We start from the raw sequence: 24,777 nt of genomic DNA, 5'->3' as shown, positions 1-24,777 counted from the left end.
ACTGGTTCTGATAATCTATGTGCTCCTGTGAGAGCTTTCTTGGGATCAAAAAACTACGGAGAGAGCTAGTAGGCCAAGTCTGTGGTCAGAACGGCAATAAGGGAAGGAGAAAAATGTGGTTGGGGACGGTCATCAAGGAGAAAGGATAGGGGAAGTGAGAAGGTGGATGGAGAGCAGGAATGCTCTCGGGATGTTCTGGTCTAGGCCCTAAGCCTGAGACACTTGGCAGGAGTGGCAGTAGGGGACACCAGAGTGACTATTGCAGGCAGCCACTCTGCCTATCTTTCTGTAAACTCCATTCCAGCAGGACTGTTCCCTCAGGCAGATCAGAAAAGCTAGGATGCAGAGCTCCCTGCTGAACATATAGGCACCTTGATTGCTGGTGAGATTTTTTACAAAGCTCTAGTGGGTGAATATCACTTACTGAAATATGCAGCTTTCTCTAAACCAGGTTATTCCAATGTACAGTATATTTTGTCTTTGTGCTTCACTGGAATTGGACAGATTAGCTTGCCAAAGGCTTGCAGTCGCTACCTCTTCAGCACATTAAGGTCAAACATAAAAGATGACCACTGACTAGGGGTGGCTGGAAGTGTCCTAAACTGAGCATTGAAAAAGAGAGGCATCCAAAATCAATGGTCATTATTTAAAATGTTGGCTGAAGTTTTTGGTTAATTGTACTGAACCTTGTTTTTGCCTTACTTGTTATGCAATAATCCATTTTACAGTATGTACTCTATATGTTTGTGTGGAGAGAATCTAGAAATAAAACAAGAGAACAGCTTGGAGAGATTTGCAGTTTACTTTTTTAAACAATGAGCAGCAGCTTAGTTACACGCTCTGTACTTCATGTAACAAGAAACCAAACATTGTAAGTGGAAAGCCAAACAATTGGTTTGCTTATGAGAATCTTCAAAAGCACATCTTCCAGTAAAAAATATTATTTCTTAACCCTTGAAAATCTGCAGGCATTCAGACATACTGTACTTATCCTAAACATTGATTTGAGATTAGGAATCTGGATCATGCCAAGTTCTAGCAACTAATGAGAAAAAAAAACCATATGATTAAAATATAGCCTTGCATAAAGCAAAACTTATGCAAATTAGTTCAAAATATATTATTTATCTTTATATTAGATAAATGCCCAAGCATTAGCCCCAGTTCTGAATTGTGCTCTGGCCACTTGGCATTGCTCCTCCAATATAAAAGGGTCAGAAAACTGCTAGATATGCCAGGAGCAAATTATTCCCAGAGCAGTGTGAGGATGCGTAATAGCTCTCTGAACCTACTAGCGTAGGGATGAGAGGGGACCTCTTGGGGGAAATAAGAGGTATGGTTGGACACAGTGCTATGTTGCTGCACTGGGCTGTCAAATGGTCCCTCAGGGACACTTGAAATAAGTTAGAAGAACAACAGTTTAGTCCCTCGATCCCCTAGATTAGCCAGGTGCGATGTAATGTAAAGCCACCAATGTCCCATTGCCATGTCTCTTATACTGTGCCTCCTGATAGCTCAGATGTGGGTCCCCAAACACCACATCTCAATATCCCTATACTTTTAGGTGGGTATGGGTGAAAATCTTAATCGAGATATTTCCAACTGTTCTTTTCTTTAGAATGGGCTAAACCAAAACCATGGACCAAAACACCTACAGAATTTGGATTGTTTGAAATCCACATTTGAACAGGGGGCTTGGGCCAATGTCTACTTTACATGTATTTTAGCACATCTGAATGTGTATTGTTGTCAGACTAAATGTAAATAGCATGTCTCCTTGGTAAATATCCCAATAGGGAAGAAATCCTCAGTATTATATCAATGCTCATCATGCTACTTTATGTTTGTTGGTATAGAGAATTTGATAACTCCCTGTTTTCACTACAAGGTTTTCAATACAAAGCAGTAGCAATTTACAGTTTGTTGAAATTTAGCTAACAATTAAACATTGTGGCCTGATCTTGTCAGGTGCAGAATGCTGACATTCAGTGGGGGTTGAAGACATTCAGCACATTACACGATTGTGCTCTGTCCTCTAATTTGGGATCATGGATGGATTCAGGTATTCTTTGGGGATCAAAGGAGAACACTTAGGGTATTTCATTTTACATAGTGCTTATTTCTAGTCCATTTTTGTGATTAGACAAAAATTCGAAGGATATTTTTGGATCAAGATGTATTGTGCATGTGTGATGGCAATCCTCACCTTACAGACAGTGATATTGACTCTCAAGAAGCTATTAGAGGATGTTGTATCACTAGCCACGTCACTGACCCAATAGCTTCATCAGATATATAGCCTATGACAAAAAAATCTCTACGTAGGCTTTTGCACAACAGACTATAATGTCACTTAAGGAGTTATTCCTCTACATCAGTGGTGGGCAACCTGTGGATCACAGGCTGTACATGGCCTGTCAGGTAATCCACTGGCAGGCCATGAGACAGTTTGTTTACATTGACTGTCTGCAGGCACGGCCACCCGCAGCTCCCAGTGGCCGTGGTTTGCTGTTCCTGACCAATGGGAGCTGTGCAAAGAGGCGCAACGTAAACAAAATGTCTCTTGGCCCACCAGCGGATTACCCTGACGGGCCACAGGTTGCTCACCACTGCTCTACATTCTGTCAAGTCAAACAACCATTGTTCAAATTCAATCACCCTCTAATTAGGTATTTACCAGATCCAGTAAATAATAAGCATTGTTAAAACCTCCTTTATTACCTACTAATCAATAGTCCATTCAGACTATTGGGTAAGTTAACGACGTTATTACAAGTACTTTTTTTTTAAAAAAAATGCCACTGTTTGAGAACCAGAGTAAATGCAAGTAAAGAAATAAACACAAGCAATGTTAAAACTGATTCAGAGCCATGCAGGAGCTGTAGCATGAGAACTCAATGTATGCAATGATACTCCAGCTTTAACATATGCACACAGGCATGTTTTTCTTTCTCTATCATTTCTTTCTTACAATGACATAAACTAGGGGCTACGGTCTCACTGTGGATGCTCAGAGCTAAGCTGGAATTCCATTCCATTTGTTGTTTAAATCAACACCTCTGCTCTTTTCTCTTGAAATGCAATACAGATTTTGGTGAATAATAATTTCCTCCACATGAACATCATTTGGTTTGCCATTAATTTAGGAAAGATTTCCCCACCATTGCAATATATGACTATGTTTACTTAAGAAAACATCAGTGAGTCCAGCAGCCTAATCAGAATCCACAAAGAAACTCTGAAGTGCTTACAATATTGTGTTCCCTTTTGGATTGCTCCCAGTACCTTCACTTAATGATCACAGCTCTAAAATGCTCACATGGAAGGGAATGTCTTAGCCTAATTATTTGCTAGTATCTGATAACATTTTGCCACAAAAACGTTTATTTGAATGTATCTTGTCAAAATAATATTTGTGCCTAGGATTAGCTACTGCTTGGCTGAAGATTTATGTAATCAGCTTACTTTAAGATTAATTTATGAATAAAAATAAAAATACCTATTACCACTTAATTCATATAATAGCTATTTACTATATTTTAACAGTCCAATTAAAAATTAATATGGACTGTAAAATCATAAGGTCATGTAAACATTAGACTGTTTATATATTAGTTCACTTATCTTGTGTCCCAAGATATGATTATGCAGCCCAGACCTTTCAGGTTTGCTGAATAAAAAAAGGTCACAAGTAAAATGAGATGAATAGTCTCAACTCACCTCTGTGCAGACATGTACACAGCAACACACTGTCTCCCCTAATTCATCACTCTCCGATTTGCGAGGTGGCAGAGGTTTCAGAGAATGGAAGTGGATTGATGGAGCCCAAGAGGTGAGTTATCCCTTGGGTGGGAATCAAAAGCTACTGAAAGAGCAGTCGGATAAAGCCTTCTCTTGTCACAGCCCTATCTTTATTTCATGTTACACCTTTGTGAGCAGATAGTGCTTTCTCTTTTGTTTGAGTGTCTGGTTTTGGCCTTGACTGTGAGGTTAAAATACCTCCAATTCCAAAGAATGGTATTTAAATGTTCCATTTACATTGCATTGCCTTTTTAAAAGTTTTCTGTTCTCAGTTTATATCTTTAATTAGCTCCTCATATATTTATTCACTGTCCACTCATATGCAGTCTTGCCATACCTCTGAGATCTATTATGTTATCGCATGCTCTGGAAAGTAGATCTTACCAGCAACTATGTTTGAAAGGTCCTTGTTTAATGAATCACCATCTTGATGTAAAATCCTGCAAGAAGCAGAAAGTAAGAAGGAGCTGAAAACTCTCCTCAGTTTACTTTGGGTCTGATTCACCTCCCAGCAAAGGCTGTGACAAAACTCCCATCGATGTCATTAGGAATAGGGTCATGTCCTCTATAATTTGGGAATCTGCAAGTAAAGGCTGAACAACAAATGATTCAAAGAGGATCAGCACCCACAATACTTGATACTTCTCCAAACCATCTGAACCCTTTGGGTCTGCAAATCTCCCAATAATAAATGCTTTAACATGATTTTCACTATTTCCTGCCTCCCGTTGGCCCAGAAATACTATGAGAATAGCTTTTCTCACAATATTTCAAGACTCTGCTTCCAGTCTGGGACAGAAGGAGGAAGGGCAGAGGCATGCAGAATTGAAAAATAATTTGTAAACAAGTTATAGCTTGTTGCTGTTGATCCTCAAAAAAAGGTTTGTTTCAAAATCAATCTAATTCAGCCCTTGTGTACGCAAGTGTAAATCCATTGAGGACTTCCACTCATTTATGAAAGGAATGGTTTTTGTCCAGTAAGTCCTAACCCTGGTCCTGAACTCATTCCAAAGTAGAATTTACAAGTTACTGAGAGACGACTCTCTCCATGTCCTGCCTAAAACATCTAGCTCACTTATTAACCTTCTGGAACCTCTTTGTTTTCCCTCACTGCTTGAGGACCAACAGATCCTGCTACACGGTGAAGAAAGCAGCTCTGTGTACCATCCGGAAGAGCTCCATGGACCACCACCACATTATAGGAACCACCATTTTAATAGTATGAGTACCACCATTGTAATTCTTTTTAGTGTTACTTATGGTGAGTATTTATTGCAACTTTCCCCCCATTTTTTCAACTGGCTACATTGAGGAGCACAGTTATGGCATAACGGCCTATGCCTTCCCAATGCAAATGTTGACCCTGTCTTTGGTATCGGGCTAAAACCATGGTGTGTGCACTAACTATTATGAAATCAGTACAGTACTGATGTGCTTGAGAGACAAGATGCCTAGATTTTGTGCAGAGGTCTATGCAGGGGTCCCGTGGATTGAAGTAGAGAACAAGCAGGACCAGTAGCTCCTTGATTAAACAGAATTGTTGGATAGTCCACCTCATGGAGGTGGCTCTGAGGTGGAAAGGGGCGGAACAGGACAGTAGCTGCCCTGCTTTGAAGCCTGGATGAAGAAGAATTCCATCCTCCTGAATACCTGCAGAATTTTCTTGGTTATTCAGGCTGCAAGTTGGGTAAAGGATTTACCCTAGAATGAGTTAATTGGATTATAGTCTTAGCAACTCTGTATCTGCTCTGACTCATTCCATGGTCAACATGCTGTTAATGGAATGGTTCGATTGTTTAATTAATTAATTATTAATTGATTGATTTGCATACCATAATTACAAAGGTGCCCAAAATGTTGTGGTTTCTGGTTGCTTTTGGATTTTTTAGTTTAGCTGAATTTTAGATGGCAAGCCAGAAATGCTGGTTAGACTTTGATTTATTTTCTCTCAGATTTGTATTATAATATAAAATTATGAAAACCATGTAGCAGTTTCAGGTTAATTTGTTGTTATATTTGCGAGCTTATTTTATTGCATTATTAAAACATTTAGTCCTGTATGTGTCATTAATATTCCAAAATGTAATTAGCATATTTAATCAAAAACAATTAGAAGCAAACACTGCTTCCTTTTTTAAGTAATAAAATATTTATGGCTGGAATAAACAAATGGAAAACCAAAAAGCACTTTGAGGTGTTGATTTCTCAAGAAAAAAAAAACAACACAGGAGAAGAGACTTCCAGCCTCTAAACTCCCTCTGGAGAATTTCTTGCCTGGTTTTACTCTTGGGAACTTCAGTCGTTGTATGTCAATTCCAAAGAAATAAAATTTTCATTGCAGTTTCTCAATACTGTAATAAAAGAAGATACATGAAGTGAGGGAAGTTATGTAAATCCCAACTTGGAATGAGCTGTGCTTGCTGAAACTTTTCGTGTGGGCCATAAACCGTTTGAATGCTGATTAGGGTTGGAGAATCTTGATAATAGCCACTCAGCCCAAGATCCTATAAAATTAAAAAAATAATTGACCTTATTTCAGCCAAACTTTAACATCTTTACTGCTTTACCCGTGACATGGAGCTGTGGAAAACGGTTCTGGTTCTTATTTATTATCTCTGCTGTGCATCATACTGATATCATTAAAAGTGGCCATTTAGGGCAATGGGTCAAGTAACTCTGCTATACTTCTAAACACTTTATCCAGCTCACTAGTGATGATATCATGGATGGCCCAGAATGCAAGTAGGGCGGTACCCTCTAGTATGCAGTACCAGAAAGAGATTTTTAACGGGTATCAGCAAGAGATTTTTAACGGGTATGGGGTACCAGCAAGACTTGGGGCTAGCCCTGCGGTCCAGGGGTGAGAGTGGGGCTTTGTTTAAGTTTGTTAGTATATGTATTGTGCTGTTACATTGATCGGGAGTCCTCAAGATGGGAGGAGTGGAGGGGATGGAAGGTGTTTAAACAGTGTTTTTGATTCTGTTTCTCCCCATTGGTCTGAATTATCCATGACATGCATACTGTATCACATCAAGTCCAAATCAGTAGAGGAATGCCTCTGCTTGCACTGACAAGAGGATGTTTGGATTCTGATGTCAGCCCAGTTCTGCAGTCTTACAGGAATCAGTTGTTGTTCCCAGTGTACATAGAATTCTTCTTTGCAGCCAAACTAGTCTAACATGCATTTTGTTAACTGGAACTGGAGCAGCAAAACAAAGAAAAACAAATGCCTCATTTTCCAGCTTTGTGGGTGAGAGACCTATAAGTGAAGATTATAATGTCTTAAACCAGCCATCTCAGAAATCTGCCAAGAACTTTGCTGAAAATATGTTCCTCATCTTAGCAACGGAGCTAAGACTTATCACACATCTGCCCACTTTTATTCGAATGAAACTCCTTCTGATCTGAGAGCTCAGGCATTGTCAGTTTCATCCGCAACAATTTACAAAGTTGGAACCTAATCCTGTAAACCCTTAATCATTTGATCAATCCCATTGAAGACATTGGGACTATTTTCATGACTATAGACCACTTTTATGGGTTGGTAAGAGTTTCAGGAGTCTGTTCCTATAAAGGATGTTGAATGCTACATTGAAATGCAATGTTTGGGTACAATACCATAAAGAAGTTTAGGATACAATTCTACTTGAAATTTGTCTTTTAACAAGTCATACATATGTTGAAATGGCTCCTCACCCAACTTCCATATTCCATATAAACAGACTGAAAACTACATATCTGGGGGGAAAGTGAGTAATTAAGCATGTTGATGTTTTTATATACAAAGGGGGTTGTAGGAGGGGATGGGGAAAGCATGGGGACCCCAGGGAGGGGCAGGGTGAGGAGGAGTCATATGGAGGGTCACGTAGGGAGGTCATGTGCCCCGCTCCTTGTGTCCCTCCCATGAGTGCAGTACCGGCAATAAATGATTTCTATTTGCACCACTGTGGATGGCACACACCTAGCCAACTGTTTTGAGTAAGTGCAACCTCTTTGCAAAGCTGCACTTTCAATCTGCTAGCTGCTATCCTGTGTATGAAGCATAATACATCCAACACTACAGTTACCAGGTATCGCTAGCTTACATGTCATCTAAGAACATCTAAGTAGTCTATATGTTTTAATTTGTTTCTGGTAAAAATACTTTGATAAACCTGTGGTAATTGTTACTCTTCTTCTACTCTCACGTGGACCATGTTGTAACATTTCACACATTGCCTTTTCATATTGAAATATGGGAGGTCCAGAAATGATGTATGAAAGGCCTTTGCTTACCACTTTGTTTAGATATAGACTGTTTGCAGTTAGCTGAAAAAGAAACCAAAAAAACAGAACTCCTGGGATGGATCAGGCATTTCTAGGCTGGACTGATCGGGAAAGAATATCTCTTGCAAGTGAATAAATAGGCCCCTTTTCACCTCCTGAAATATTGTTACACTGTGCATGTTGTTCTGTAAATTAGAACATTCTTTTTGAAACACAGTCAAAAGAAACAAAATACGTATGTAACATTGCTGCCTCAAACACGTGAGTGGGTGGGGGGGACTTCTGAAATACAGAAAACATTTGTTCAAGTCTCCAAGGAAAATGAAGTCAAACCAAACAAGCATATAATATAGATGTATGCCTCATGGGCAAAGTTACCTCTAAGTCCATATGTTTTAACAAATTAAGAGGTAAATAATTTGCTGAAGTTACAGTGCAACCACATCAGAACACTTCTGGAAATGAGATATCTGTGTGTTCCAACTGTTATTTCCTGTGAAAATATTTTCTTTTAACAGAAATGCACTGTTTTGTTGCAAGGAATGCTACTGTAAATAACTATTAACCCTTCAGGGCCTCTGCAAATGGTGTGGTCATTTGAAGTCTGGCCTGCCTGCTAGATTTATACATGCAAGCGACTGAAAGAGATTGATAAAATTTAGTTTTTCAATCAGAAAATATCACCAGGGACTTCCTTGTGAATGAAAAGAGGCACAGAAAGGTTACTATATGTATCATAGGATCTAGCACATAATTCTGCCATTAAAACTTTAATAAGTGAAAAAAATGCTAGTGTGGTCCCCAAATAGTTAACTTTCCCTATGTAACTTTTCATTTTAGTTAGTCATGAATATATCTAACATACAGAGGCCATCAAAATCTCACCACTAGAGACTATAAAGTCTACTTACATAGGGTTCCTGGGATTTTTCATGTTCTTATGGAAAATATCTCTGAAATCCCCGAGCTGAAAATTTTGATCTCATTTGTGGATGTGAGTGATGCTGAGAAAGGGTTGAAGAGTGAAGAGAACACTTTTCTCGCATAATTTCATTTGTCAGGAGAATCTTGCCGCTGACATTGGAAGAGTGATTTAATTGATTTTAATCATACACCTGAGATTGGGAAATTGAGCCCTCTGTCCTGAAAAATAATTCTTGGCTTCCATGAGAATGTTTAATTTGCAGCTAATAGTTTTTTCTTGAAGTTTTGTTATGAAGTTTAGAAAATACAGATCAAAGGCTGATTCACAGAACTGTTTACAGCAATCTAAGACATCCGTAAATCAGGGTTATTCTCTTTGTTTTTCAGTAGTATTAAAAGATGCCCATTCACATGCAGCTATTACTTCTCATACATCCCGGAATAATATAGATTATTTCAGACAGAAATAGGAAGCAAAAGCACTATCTAAGGATTTTACAATGCATACAAGAGAGATACAGCAATATACTTTTGGATGTTGGGGTATGTCCTAGAAGAGTCAAAGGGGCTTTGATAACTCACCACCGGTAACATTTCACCAGAAAAGATCCTGTGGCTCAGTGTGGCTAGATGCTCCAGTAAATTATGTTTCTGAACGATCATAATATATTAGCATAATCTTGGCAGTGTTTTGCGATATTTTAATGATGTTTCAGTACAATGCAGTCTTTTACCTTGAGTTATCTTTTGTAATTCAGTTCATAATAAACAAATGTTCTTTCATTGTTATTGTTGAAATACATGAATAAAATCAGATTATTTTTTGTATGGCAAAGTGCCAGAGCATTTTACAGTTGTGTCCCAGTAAAACCTCTATGACTTCATGTTCTATTATTAAAACAATTAGATAGGATTTTTTCCTCCCCGATCCAAATGCATGATCACAGAGGAAATATTTATTATTGCCCTGTAAGACTCTCACATGTTCCTGATGTAAAACTGCAAGTTCAAAATATGGCCTGTTCCCCGATGATCTGGAATATTTGCATAAAATATTTGGATTAGGAAAACTCTCAATTCAACAACAGTGAGTGATAATTCTATTGAAGGGACTGCCCTCAAAGTGCTTTTCTATTATATTGGAACTGCAGACTATTAGCAGATTGCAGCAAAACCCTGCCACTATATTAATGCCATAGAAGAGTTAGTCTGTTTAAGCCCCTCCATTCTATTCTACTGCAGTTGTACTATATTAACTTAATGGGAAAATATGATATTTCAGGATGACAGGGGGATTTTGGTGTGATTCTATTTCAGTAACTTTCTAGTATCATATTAGTGACATTGCCATTCAAACAAAAATATGAGATTAATTCCTAAACAAACTGGGTTATGTCTTTGGGCCATGTGGTCCTGTTAAGGCTTTCCTCAGCTGAAAAGCAGTGAGATAGGAAGGAACTCATCTCTAACTGCCTGGGACATCAGACAGGTACCGTACATCAATGGTTTCTCTGATGCCAATCTCTAAATGTCTAACTCAGTGGTTCTCAACCTGCAGCCTATGGGCTGCTTGCAGCCCAATCAGCACAGAGCTGCGGCTCATGTGACATCTTTGGGGCCACACAGGTAGTGGTGGATGGTGCCCATAATGGAGGTCCGCATATGTGGTCCACAATGGTAAAATAGGTTGAGGACCACTACCTCTAGCAGTCAGGCTAGGTGGCACCTATATCTCAAAGGAAGGAGAAGTTGCATGATCACTTAAATATATGACACCTTAAAAGGATACGCCACTTGCCTTGTCAGGTTGAATAGTTCCTGTGAGCTTTACAACACGTACTATTAAACTCAGGATTAGGCGATAGGAATTTGAACTGAGTATAAACTTCATATTTGAGGCCATCAAGATGAAGCATTGAGTAGAATCAACTTTAATTTGAATCAACATCCTTTTATAGGTTCATTTGAAAATTCGCAATATCTTTAGGAGGCAGTGCTCTGATCCAGGTCTCGATTAAGTGTAAACTGGGGGTCAGGTTCGGCCTGAGGTATTTAAAGGGTTCAGATTAATGAGTCCAGATTCAGCTTATCTCTGGTCAAAACTTTAAAGATCCAGTGATAATTTGAAAAAGTTTGTCTATAGGAATAATACTACTCATGTCTTTTCTGCATTTCTCTTTCTCTCTTCCAGTTAGTAGGGACACTTTGTGAAAACAAGGATCTCTTTCTTTTCTTTTTTTTTTTTGTAATGAGTCGTCAGCTCCTGCTGCTCATTCCTCACTTAGTGTGTCATTCTTAACATCATGAAGAGATGCTTAACAGGTGATTATAATTACTAGTATTTGTTTAGTGGCAAATGTGTGTTCGGTCATCCTGTACACTGCACAGAAATAAAGACCCATTGACCTCAATAGGTGCAGGCTAACTTTAAATATAGTTTTGCAGTCTAGAGCCTCATTATGCCAGACAACACCAGTGGACGTTTGGGCCAGATTCGCAGCTGGAATAAATTAGCATAGCTCCCACTGATTTACACCAGCAGTAGGTCTGTCTCTTTTGCATCCAGGAGCTACTGGATACGCAGAGGCTTCACTCCTACTACTATGCGACTCTGTGGAGTTCATCAAAGTTGGTCCAATAAAAGATATTACCTCACCCCTCCTTGTTTCTGTCAAATGGGCTGCTAGCTGTGCTGGGTGCTGCATAAGGACATAGGTCTGGGATGGGAAAAGTTGTGTCCATCCCCTTTGAGACACCTGTTGTCTCCAAGTCAGTAGGGATAGCTCAAGACTTGAACCCTCCAGAATGCAGGTCTGGAATTCTACCCAGCTCTTATGTGGTTGTGCAGTGCAGCACAGTGAATCTACCCTTGCCTGCTTAAGCACCAGGCAGCATTCTAGACTCTGCATTCTGGAACATACAGGGCTTGCTCTGTCCCTTATTCCCTAAGGAATAAGCATCAATTGAAATACTAAACAACTGCAATTCTGTTTCATGGAAATGTTCCTAGTATGAGAAAGGAAAAGGGGGATTAAAACAATACAGGCCAGATCCTCTGCTGGGCCATTAAAGTCCACGGAGCTGGGCCAATTTATACCTGCTGAAGTTCTGCCTCTGCATAGGAAGTGTCAGCAGAACTGCTCTTATATGGATTGTGTTTCCAAGTGATCGATCCTGCACATTAATCATCAGTTTGTTTCATCCAACTCTTCTGTATTTAATAGGCTACAATGTGTGATTTTTGTTAACCAGGTATATTCACTTTGATAAAGCAGACTGGTTAAGAAGAAATAATAATAACAACTCACAAGGTAGTTTAAGCACGTACAGCATGTGGATTTGCACAGGTAGGGAATGTATTTAGCAAACAGGTCCCAAATGCTTGTATATTAATTAGTTAATGTTTGTAAAGCCGTTTGAAGGTGAACAGTATAGTGCAAGTTTTAAGTAGTAGTATTATATAAAATGGTGTGGTTCGTCTTGCTCCTTTAGCTATAGCAACCACAACAACCTTGATGATGCCTGTTAATTTTGCTGACTTTTCTATCATTACCCTCCAATGCTGATTAAGTGTCATTTGTCTTATAATTTTAATGTTATCTTTAACACACATAATAAAGTTTACATAATTATAGCCTGCATGTTACTGGGAAGGCAAAGAAAATGTTTCATCACCCAGCATGTAATTTGGCTTATTTATCTATTTTCTTTTAGTTTCAATGATAGGTTGTCACTCATAAAGGGAGAGAACCTCAGAAAATTCTCTTTGAAGAGTCTTCACTGTGTTAAGTCTCTAAAGGTATATAGCTAGCATGGCTCTGTAAATGCTGAAGAATGAAAATTTCTGGATGCCTATTACAGGAAGGTTTTTTGTTGGTGGTGGTGGTGGTTTTTTTTAAAATCACACTTTAGACAAGCATGGCACTTCCTAATGAAATGTGGGAACAAGCTGCTTTTTCATGAAAGCTTTGAGAGTGTGCATGTACTGTACTTCATAGCTGAGCTATAAGAAGACTTTAAGTGAGTAAACAGTGTTTAGATTGAACATGAAAAGAGTCAGCATGAACAGACAGGTTCAGAATATTACATGATGCTCTGCAAAAGTGTAAATGTGCCTGCCTTTATTTATTTATTTTTCCTCTTGGTAAATGGCAAACATTTACAACCCAACTAAAACAGTACCAAGAGAAATCTTGTGTTTGCTCTTTGGAAGATATTCAATAAATTATAGTGAGCTGCAAATGTCACTGGATTGGGAACTGTAAGAGCTTTACATTTAAGTCTTTAAGTAAAGACTTGCAGCTGGTGCAGTGGCTGAGTAATTCCTAATGATAAGCTCCTTTTAATGTGGGGAGTGAGGCAGTTTTCACACAGATATTACTGCATTAACCTTACTCTAGGTATGGTGCAGGTGTGCACAATATTGTACTTTGCAGCCTTCCCTACTTTATTTTTCCTCCTTATATCTCAACCCTGCTTTAAAAGCTCCTCTTATACCATGGTAAAAAGATTGCAGTTCAAGCCTATTATCAACAAAAACCTGCCAAAAGGGCTCCATTGTCAGACTTTATGATGGTACTAACTATTCTGTTGTTCTCTGGAGACCAAACTTAGACCATTAAATTCACTTCATTTGTGATTTCAGTGCCCTGGACTCCAGACATAGGTCTTTTGCTAGTACAAGAATCAATGGTGCCATCTAGTCCCTCTTAAAGTATATCATAAAAGTGTAATGGTACCTTTCTAAACAAAAGGTGACACTACTCTTGTATAATACAATTATATAAGGATGATGTTTTCAGTAGACTTTATTTAATATTATGATGTACAAAGACTTTACACATTGGAATAAACTGCGTAGCTGAGTTCACTCTATTATTTTCAGTAGACTGACTATATTGTCTGCACTAGAGTATAGATAATTTTCATGCATTGGGGAACTATTTTCATATCCTCTCCATGTAATAGATGAAATTATAAACAGACTGGGATTACTCAAAAACCAACACATGCCTTGTCTACAGACCCATTTAAGACAAAGGCTGCCTTCCAAATGGTCTCGTTTAACAGGGAAGCTCCCAGGACTTGCTTAGTTTAGTTGACAGACTGTGGCTATTTATAGTAAATGTGAAACATATTTGAAAAGTAAATTTTTACCAGAAGAATTTAGTTATTTTTTTCGTCGTGAGAATGACTTTCTGTGGAAAGATCCTTCTTGTATACCCACAAATCTTCAGTGCTAAACCTATTTGTAAACAAACACAAGCGGTAGCTCATTGGCAAACAGTGAACAGGTTTACAGTTAATGAAACTGCTGCAACAGAATACACAGAAGAGTAAATATGGTTGCAGTCATGTTCATGTCATTGCATACACAGGGATATACTGCAATGCACTCTCCATTGACATCCCTGTGCAACAAATCCTGCTTTAAAATAAAAACAAACCCAACAACAAAAGGTATGTGTTGTGCTGAAGTGCCAGTCTTTGCATTTGCCAGAGATTCATGCTTAAGCCAAAAAACCCTCACTGGCAATCAACTACAAAATATTGCTCAAATATTACACATCAGATTTTTTCCACCTGTGAATTTCTATACTGTTCTCAAATGCTGGATTTGGAGAAAGGTTCTTAAGTAGTTTGGTTCTGATCTATAGTGGAAAGGAAAAAAATAGTGGTGATAAACTGGGACCTGATTCTCCCCTCAATGGCCTTTCCAGGATAAGCATCATTTCAGTGAGAGTTACGTGTATCCTGCAGTGAATGGAGCAGATAAAGAATCCGGCTTCTGGACTTGAAATGTTCAATCCCACCAAATGTGAAGGATGTGACTGATTGTTTTTCCTCTTTCAAGTGAAGTCTGGAGAAGCAGGGCTGCCAGAAAGCTGATATTTGCTTCAGTTTTTACCAACTCTCCTCAAAAGAACACATGTTTTGGTCAAGTTCAGAAGCTCTTTAGCTGAAGGTACTAGCATAAGTAAATATGAGTGAAATTCCCTGAAACGAACATGCAAGGGATATGTGTGTGTGTGTGTGTGTGTGTATGTGATTCTTCTCTCTACAGGGAAAGAGGAAATTAAAGCAGGACACTGACTGTAGCAATAACACATAAGGTTGGGGGCATGGCTAGGATTTTAGAACTGGGGTATTACAGGGTCTCCACAATATTTTTTAAAGCAGGGGTTGAAGGGAAAATAAAAGGAGGCCAACTATGATGCATAGCACCTATGGAGTCAGATGGGTAGTCAAGTACCTAGCTTCCTACAACACTGTTAGCTACGGTATACGAGATGCAAAAAGAGAATTATTCCAATGTAATATACTTATGAAGCCATGTGTTAGAGAGTCTGCTTGACAGGCCATCAAGCAGTGTATCATTTGCTCTCTCAACCTTGGTGTTATGGCTTTGGTAATGGCCCAAAGGTCGTGCCCACTGTACCATTGAAAATGAGAGATTTGGTCAGTTAGCATGTTTTGCACAGTCTCTTAAGTTGATTTTTCATGATTTCTTATGTAAACACAAGACCATAAAAAACATGGACTTTGAAGAAGAAAAGTGCTGTGTAAGTCCTAAGTATTATTTATCACTGAAATCAGAATCTGTGGTCACTTCAGCTGTTCATTTAGAGCTCTCACACCTTCCAGAACCTGTACCAGGCCAAATAGGAGATACAGCACCAATCAAGTGGGTGAAAGTCAAATGCAAAGTGCCCTCCATCAGCCTTCTCCAAAATTTTATAGTCACTAATGACTTTTTATTGTTCAAAGAGTCGTTTAGGCATATATAGGTGGGAATTTTATTTAAGTCTTAAGGAAAGTGCCTGTGCCGATTTGGCGTTTCACTTCCCTGCCACTGCCACAGTCATTTGCTGTGCTTTATTCATTTATTTATTTTTCCTGTAGCAGTGAAACACATTTCTCCTTGGACACAATTGCTGTTGCTGTGCCTCTTTTTCCCCTTTTGTTTTCTTCTGTGGCACTATTTAACACATAGGGTTACTGACTCAAGAGAAGGTTAAATGGCAAAGTGCTCCCTGAGCAATGACGTTTTTTCGTAGGGAAAGGGAGGGATGCTGTCATCCCCACCATCATGTTAACCTTTTCCTCTTGCTTAATTTTTTGTTCATGAATTAAAGTTTAGGGGCCTTGCTGTTTAAAAAATAATAATTCCCATTTAAGTAAGCAGCTTGTTTTTTAGCCTTCCTGACCTAACTTATATGACTTTTCCCTCTTTTTCTCCTTGCATGGCCCCACCCCATCCACCACCAAAACAGCAATAAAATGTTTTAATGTTAAAAATGCTGTGACGGAACATAAATATAGAAGATCAAGAAGAAATGTTTGATTAATGCCTGTTGTGAATTCATCTTATTAAGCAATTGCTGCATATTTATAATTCCAGTATCCGTATGACCTCTGGGCTTCTCCATTTTGTGAAATAATAACACCTCGCCTGTAGCACTTTCAATCCGTACACCTAAAGCATGTTACAAAAGTTCTGAAATACTAGTAGCACCTAGCTTGCATATAGCGCTTCCCATAAGAAGCACACAAAGTGTAACAAAGGGGATCCGCAACAGTATCCCCACTTTACAGCTGGGGAAATTGAGGCACAGAGCGGTGACATGACTTGCCCAGGCAATTCACTGGACAAACCAGGAATATAACCCATGTCTCTTGATTTATAGGTCCTCACCAGCTTTGATGATCATCTTGAAGACATTTTATAATGGGACAAATAGTACAACAATGTGTGTTTTAATGTTGAAATTCAGTCTGTGTGAAGCTTGCAGAATGATAAGTAGTTACTTTTCTTTGATGTAAAATGTTTTTTTCTTCCATATGGCAAATTGACCAAACTTTTTCAGGCAAGACATAAACATTTCTGTCTTCAACAAATATGGGGTGAGTGTGATTGTTACTGTTTACAACTTCAGACCTGGTATTAGTGGGTGATTGATTTCAGTGGAGGTCTGAATTTGACCTAAACTATGATGCATAAGTTTGGAAGACTAAGTAGATGCCATTCTTCATTATTCTGTTTACTAAATCTGTTTCAGCAATTAATGGTTGGCAAAATTTTTAGATTTACAATGACGCCAGTTCTGCCTTACTCTTTTCCATCAATATTTCTGCTGTTGTACAGTGGTTTCTGCAAGGATTGCACTTTTCTCAGCTATTCCTTCATTTCAAATAATCTCTGATACGATTTTACTTAAAAATTAGCTTGCCTCCCCATCACTGATTGCCCAGATAGTTATCTTACAAGATGGAAGGCAACCTGACAACTGGCAGCCATCCAATTCTCATAGAAGATGTTTAGCATTTGGGCATAAGTGCCAATATTTCAGGTGGGTTGAATAGAAAAGACGACAGTGAGAAAAGGAGTAATGTTTTATTACTATGTGAATTTGTTACTACGTTATGCTGGGGCCTTTCATTCTTTTAAGAGTAACTTGTACTTAGCTCAGAAAGAAGAGAAAGGAGAGCAGAGAGTTTGCCTTTCAGAACACTGTGTCTGTAGGGTGTAACAGAAGTTGAAGCACTTCAGAAGCAGCAGTCACATGTTCCTGCCCATCAGTAATAATTATTATTAATTAATAATATCTAGTTCTTACATAGCGCTTTTCAGCAGCAGATCTCAAAGCACTTTACAAAGGAGTTCAGTACAATTACAGTGGCCCTATATATGGATTTAATTAATTATGTCAGATGAAGTTGGGAACAGCAGGCCCAAACTTTTTGTGTTTTTTACATGTATTTTTCATTTTTGTATTTTTATGTGTGCATAAACAGATAAACATACTATAATGGAAATAATTCAACTTTTGTGTGCATGGACATAGCTTCACTGACGTCAATAAAGTTTCCCCCAGACAGATTTTGATCCCTACTCTGAAAATGACAAAGTCTAATGTAATGAAATGTTCAATCAAAATTTAAAAGGATTCCCTTCCCCCATTTATTTCAAACTTATACTTGGACCCTGAGCCAGCATTCCTGGTGCACTGCAAACTCCAACAGAAGTCAGTTGCGGGTTATAGAGATGCAAGAAATAAAAGATGGCCCTGGCTCATTTTACTGTGGGCATTTTACTACTGAGTGGAAGAGAGAGGAAGAGTGAGAGATTTTCCATATCAGTGATGAAAGTCTTTTGAAACTGCTAGTTGAATGAAAATGAAAAAAACCCAGATCACTTAGATTTGGTGAATGTGATATTATGGGCTTGCTTTATAATTGATATTAAACACATGGGCAGAGATTTTCTCCTTTCCAAATGAGAGAGTCAATTTAATAGCAAAATTTCAATACCTGTAAAAGAGATCATGTTTTAAGTTAGCGGTCACATTTATAGCTAGACCTATTGCTTCAGTACAAAACAAGACATTTAAAAAGATCTGGGATAGTTCCCTCTTTAACCCCTCAAAGACAGAAATACAAGGTCCAATAGCCTCACATATAAATATTCGAAGTTTTGTTACTTATATGCAGCTTTTAAGGATATGATTCACAGTAGGTTTGGCCTTAAACACATGCAACACAAATGACTGCACCACAACTAAGATGGGGCAGAGTTTGTCTGGGCTTATCCAGGAAGGATAGCTCTGCTTTGGGGGGGTGACGGAGGGGGGGAAGGAGGTCAGAAACTGTTGTAAAAAAGATGCGTGGTGGTCAGCTTTGCAGCAAGTCTCTTTGGTCCATGCAGAGAGGAAGCCAGCAAAGGGTCGGCAGAATTGAGATTTTTGGCTCCACAGTTACAAGTTGTTTATTTTGTTTTCTCTGAAGGAGACTTGTCAATTCAAGGATCCAGAGAAGGGGTCACATGTATGGCCCTCCGTGGAGGGAGGTTGTTGCAGTACCTGGTCAAGGACAATGCAGCTGCTGGTGTCCCTTCAAGAGCATACATAGGACAATGGGTTCTTTCTCCCCAGTAGGGCTGCTAGGTAAGAGTCCATTTGGAGATGTCTGGAAACCTGGTGGGGTTGTAGGGGAGGCAGCCAAGCAAATGGCTGGCGCCTCCTCGTGGCGGATGTCCAATGCAGGTACTCCATGGGGAAGGCAGCCAGTGACCAGATAAATGGCCTGGTAAATGACTTAAAAGGAGGACCTAAGGTGGGGCAGAGTTTGTCTGGAGCTTACCCAAGAAGGACAGCTCTACTTTGTGGTGGGGGGTGGAGAGGGCAGAAGGAAGGAGGTCAGAAACTGCTGTAAAAAAGGTGCTCAGAGGTCAGTTTTGCAGCAATGACTCACGTCCCTACCTCCAGGAATGTGACATCCAAAGGGCATAAAGGTACAAAACTGGGTGGGGCAAGTCTCTTTCTTCCACGCAGTGAGGAAGCCAGCACCCACCCTCCCTCCCCTAGTAGAGGAGAATGGCAGACTGGGTTAGGACCTGCTGTGGGCATTACGCTAGTCGCTCCTTTCAAAGTGGGGCTGGGAAGGAATTTTTCCCGCACCACCTGAATTGGCTTCAATGGAGAGAGGTTTTTTCGCCTTCCCCAAAAAGGGTGTGAGGATGGGCTTTTTCTGGTGAGAAGAAAAGTTGGTAGGCCATATGTCACAACTTATTTTGTAAGGTTGGGCGGATGTCCAGTGCAGGTACTCCATAGGGAAGGCAATCAGTGACCAGATAAATGGCCTGGTAAAGGACTTAAAAGGAGGTACTGGATAAAGGAACAGAACGAGGGAGGGGGTTCGGAACTCCTCTGATTGGTACGGCAGGGAGCCACCCCTCCCCAACCCCTTCTCATAGCTCACCTTGACCCTCTTACAAGGATGGTAGATGGTAAGGTTCAAGCCAGAGGTCAGCTGGGGGACCTGGATGGAAACAAAGGGGGGCTGGTGGAAGCCCCAGAGAATTGATTTGAATAAACATGGATTTGCTTGACCTGTACACTTTATCTGCCGGGTAGTCCCAGACATCTATATAATAAAGTTGTGGCCTGATTAAAATCCATAACAGGTGTCTCCTGTCCTTCTTGCTGTGTACCCACACAATAAGTGCTTGGAACCCTACTTAGCTTACCAACACAGGGCCCAAACCCTTCCTTCATCAATGACCATAATGGAGGCCAGGTCAAAGCCCCAGTCCATTCCCCTTCTGCAAAATCAGCAAAGAAGCATAAATCTGATTGGTGCTTAGAATCCTGTGAACTAGGTTTGTGGACTGCTGTATTATACAGATTGCGCTACCTACTGAGATTGCAAAATGGGTGAAATAAACTGAGCCTCAGAATAAAAATTCATCTAAATTGTTCTGAGTTCAAACACTGATTTTTAACCTTTTGGGAATGTTAATGCTTTAGGCAGAGCTTTTCTACAATGTTTTACACTATACATATGCACGTTATACCTCCAAATTGCCTTCAAGCTGACAGTCTTCCTGGTGCATTAACTACTTTACTACTAAAGATCTAGCCACATTATTTTTCTTTTTAATTACCGAAGAAAAATATTTCAGAATAGTCTATGCTGTGAAATCTTTGAGGTAGCAAACATATTCAAATCTTTAAGCAAGTCTATCAGTAATACCTCAAGTCCATCAAACTACCTTAATGTCTTGATTGATAAATATGTTATGTTTACATTATGATTACTGCATACTATTTTCTGTCACTGCTAATTTATTTGAAAGTCTTAACCTGGTGGGTTATGAATTCAGTAGCATTTTATAATGAGGGTTGTTGAAATAAATCAACCCTTGAAAATAATATTAAAAGAAGTGTGCAAAATCTTTCACTACATAGATCCCAGAATATGAATAGATATGACACACACAGAGACAGACAGACATATTAACCTCTTATAAATCCTTGGAATCTAAGCCCTCTAAGTGTTACTGCATACAATTCTCACATAAAAAAAAGAAGCATATAACATTAAAGCTCTATATCACAAGTGGCTTTAATATTGAAAGCCTACACTATAGACAGACTGAGAAGAGGGGAAGAAAAAAAAAGACAACTATACCATATGGATCATACATATGGATTTATTTTATTCTGATTATATTATAATTATTTTTACTCCAGGCTTCTAGTTTTGTTTGCAAATGATTCTATTTTTTGTTTCTAGCTTTTCACAGGGCACATACAGAGACCTCTGTGGTACATGGGGCTCTATTAAGCTGCTGTTCGATAGTTTGGTGATTTCAGACAATATTGAAACATTCCCAAATGAACTTTGCAGGGAGACATTTTCATTCGCTGCCTCCCTCCTCATGCATATTAACAAATGGTATGCAAGGCCTCATTTAATTCACTGATTTTACATTCGGATCACTTTCTCTTTTACAGCTATTTTTACCGGGCTCCATTAATCTTTGTTGAATACAATGGCATACATCTTTAATGCGGCCGCTGTCAAGTCATATTTCAGTAAGAGCTGCAAACTGAATGACAGCAAGCAATATTAATAAATTTAACATAGACGATATCAATTTTTAACAGAATGAATGTGGAAAGCTAAATGTATTATTTTTCATTTAAATCATAGGGTTTATCGTCGGTTAAGTAGCAGCGATTTCAGGAAACTTGTGACGTGCCATACAAATAGATTTACATCTCATTAATAAGTAAATTAGGCAAATGCCTTTCAAGTTCAGACAAGTACATAAGTGTAATCTCCATATTAAAGGAGTAGTCTTTGATAAACCACTGAGGAATTGCAGCAGCCAACTATGTGACATGTTGCCAGTGCCTGAACTCTTCCACATTCCCACCTTTAATTACACTGGTTCATTACTAAAGAGATAAGTGTCTCTCCAGTTAAGATTCTATAAATGAGCAGCATGCAGGATCCTCCCAAATCATTTTTGCAGAAACCATGAAAAGGTGGTAACAGTTATGAAAAAACGAATTATCACCTGCTCTCTTTCTTCCTTCCCTGTAATAACATTAAAATATTAAGATGAATTCCTTTTAAATCTCAGAAAGAAATTGTCCATTAAGAGATGCTATTTTGTTTAAGAAAGAAAACGGGGGGGGGGGAGGGGCGTAAAAAAAGGGAAAAAAAACTCCTTTGAATTTTTTTTTAAATTTCCCTTCTTAAATCCCAACAGAGATAATTTGCTGTAAAATTTAAACCCAGTGAGAACTTGTCTGTCTGTGTTAAATAAAAAAGTTACAGTTGGTAGGAGACATGTTTTTGCAGTAGCTTTAGCGATTATAGGAAATTACATGCAAAGCCAGAGTTCTGATCCTAAGTTAATTTATAATTGGAAAAAACTTATTAATTAGCTATGTCATTCTAATTAAGAATTAGAAGAGTGTGCATTAGAAAGTCAGTCAATATCCAACTGACAGAATTAAAAAAAACTGTAAGTCTGCAAGCTGCATAGCTCTGTGCACTACCTCTCTGGACTTCTTTTTAGGAATGTTCTGATTGCTATTAGAAACTAGCACTCTGCATACAGATATCCTAAAGAAGGAAACATGCCTTTTTGTGTTATTGAAAGAGAAACCCTAGAATGAGCTGTAAGATGAGCTCTCTCTATTTTGTTGATGTAGTACATTTTTGCCATCCAAGAGATATGTACACTTAGGGCCCTGTCCAACTTTCAGTCAGTGGAAACAGATGCACATAAAAACACATGCAGTCGTATACATGAATGCACGTACATATGCAAAAGACTTGCCAATAATCAGACACAAATATACATGCATACAGACAAAGGGACTAATCTGAGGCCCTGGTAGACTCACATAAGAAAGCAGCAGAGAATCCTGTGGCACCTTATAGACTAACAGACGTTTTGGAGCATGAGCTTTCGTGGGTGAATACCCACTTTGTCTTCTCTGCTGCTTTTACAGATCCAGACTAACACGGCTACCCCTCTGATACTTGTCACATAAGAAAGAGCTTCAAGATTATACAGGTGTGTAGTAACAGTACACTGACATATGTATGCACATACATGTATATATAATATTTCCCAGGCTGCCATATTTCTAGTCCTGTCCTCCCCCTCTAGGCCCTGTTTCTGAGCTGGTCACAATTCACCCTAAAAAGAAAAATCTCCTTCTGTGTCTCTTGACATTTTTCTCTCAGTATGGTGGAATTTTCAAAGAGAAAATTAAATATTAAAATATTTAATCATGGCTGAAAAAATACAAAGTGCATATTTGGAGACATAGTTTTCACAAGTTTGAAACATATTTTTGTTTGGACAAATATTGCAGAGAGACAGCTGCAGAAATTCCACAAAAAAATGAAACCCAGCTGAACTGAAAATGGGACCAGTTATTCACATTAGGAATTGGGAGTTTGGCACTACAAAAGGACAAGCAAGTCTATAAAACTAATGTCTCAGTTAATTGCATCCTTCAAAAAAAAAATCAAAATACTGTGACCTAAACCTCTCATAAATATATTGACCATTTTCCATCTTGTGGATTTGCTTTCAATTAGTCTAAGGGATAGGGGTGGGGGAGCTGGAATGTGCAATGATGGAATTCAGTTTACTTACTTGAATACCAAAAGATGACCCATTACCAATGATATAAAAAAATCTTTTGCATTAATGAGTTTCTATTCTCTCTTTGTTTTGCTAGCATAACACAATATTCCTTTAATATGCTACTAGTATCTTAGCAAGTTAATAAACTGTTGTATGTATAGAGTAAGCTTGTTACTCATTTAAATCAGAAGCAAACTTGGGATTTTTATGAAATTATTGGACTTTCATGTTTTAGCATTCTGTGTACAGATGTGACAAAATAAGCATAAATAGATATGATACTAATGCAGCAAGTCAGTGGGGTGACTCCCACTGATTCAGTGGGTGCAGAGTTAGATCAATGTTGAGCTCTTGTGAAGTCTTACTCAAGAGATGTATTTGTATAAACCTCACAATGCTATAAGGCATTGGAATAAAATTTACTGATGAGACAACCAGCTTCAATGTTGACATACTTTTTGGAACATCACTCTTTTAAAACCATAATAGGAGGACTGTTGATGATAGGAAACGAGTAAAAAAATATAGTTGATTTAGTTTTTGGTCCTTTCTTGCTGTTCATGTAGGAGACTTCTATGCATGCACTCCATATACTGCTAATTAATTAATGACAGTCTAGAGCTTAAGGATGTGGTATTTTTTATCATTTGGAAATAAGAGACAGAGATGGAAAATGCAACGTCATCTTTCTCAGAAGAATTCTCCTCTGAGTAATTTGTTCACATTTAATCTGGTCAAAACCAGTGCAGGATATCCAACTTATGGAAGCACTTTCATTTTGAATGCTAAAAAACATCAGAGTCCACAGAACACAGAGAAAGACGTACCTGCTTAGTCTTCCTTCCATCTTGTTTACAATAGCAATTTCAGTCTCAAATCAGCAGTAGCTTAGTGGGTGAAATCCTGGCCCCACTGTAATAAATGGTAAAACTCCCAATGGGATCAGGATTTCACCCAGTATATATAGGTGCCATTATATGAGGGTCCTCACTGAGAGCTTTTCCTGAGAAAGGATTTCAGTATTAGGTCCACAGCTATTGAAAGCAGGTAGAAGAAGTTTACCAGAATCATCTCAGTTATTCAACAAACTGAAATACTGTTGTATCTAGTGATGGACTTTTATGAAAACAATGAATATCACCATTTATATCTACTGTACTTAGCACTGGAACTTGTGAGGTCCTGAACACTTTTTGTGAAGTGCTATGAGCTCTCAACTCCCATGGTAGTCAAATGAAACCATGAAATTCAGTGGGAGCTGAGGATGCTCATCACTTTGTGGGAGGAGCTCAGTGCCTTACGGTGTGGATTCTAGAAATGAAAATGTA

Source organism: Chelonoidis abingdonii, chromosome 15 (assembly GCF_003597395.2).
Source record: "Chelonoidis abingdonii isolate Lonesome George chromosome 15, CheloAbing_2.0, whole genome shotgun sequence".
NCBI lineage: Eukaryota > Metazoa > Chordata > Testudines > Testudinidae > Chelonoidis > Chelonoidis abingdonii.
Note: the sequence above shows the minus strand (reverse complement) of the source record.